The sequence below is a fragment of the Pygoscelis adeliae genome, unplaced genomic scaffold (genome assembly GCF_000699105.1).
Source record: "Pygoscelis adeliae isolate BGI_AS28 unplaced genomic scaffold, ASM69910v1 Scaffold138, whole genome shotgun sequence".
In the NCBI taxonomy this organism is placed as follows: Eukaryota; Metazoa; Chordata; class Aves; order Sphenisciformes; family Spheniscidae; genus Pygoscelis; species Pygoscelis adeliae.
The window spans coordinates 1,283,659-1,283,909 of NW_008825265.1; positions in this window are offsets into that span (position 1 = coordinate 1,283,659).

Below are 251 nucleotides of genomic sequence, written 5' to 3' on the forward strand. Positions count from 1 at the left end.
GCCAGCTTCCCCCAGTTTATGTACTGAGCATGACGTCACATGGTATGGAATGTCCCTTTGGCCAGTTTGGCTGTGCCCCCTCCCAGCTTCTTGTGCACCTCCAGCCTTCTCAGTCAGTAGAGCATGGGAAACTGAAAAGTCCTTGGCTAGTGTGAGCACTACCTAGCAACAACTAAAACATCAGTGCGTTATCAACTTTGTTCCCATCCTAAATCCAACACACAGCACTGTACCAGCTACTAGGAAGGAAA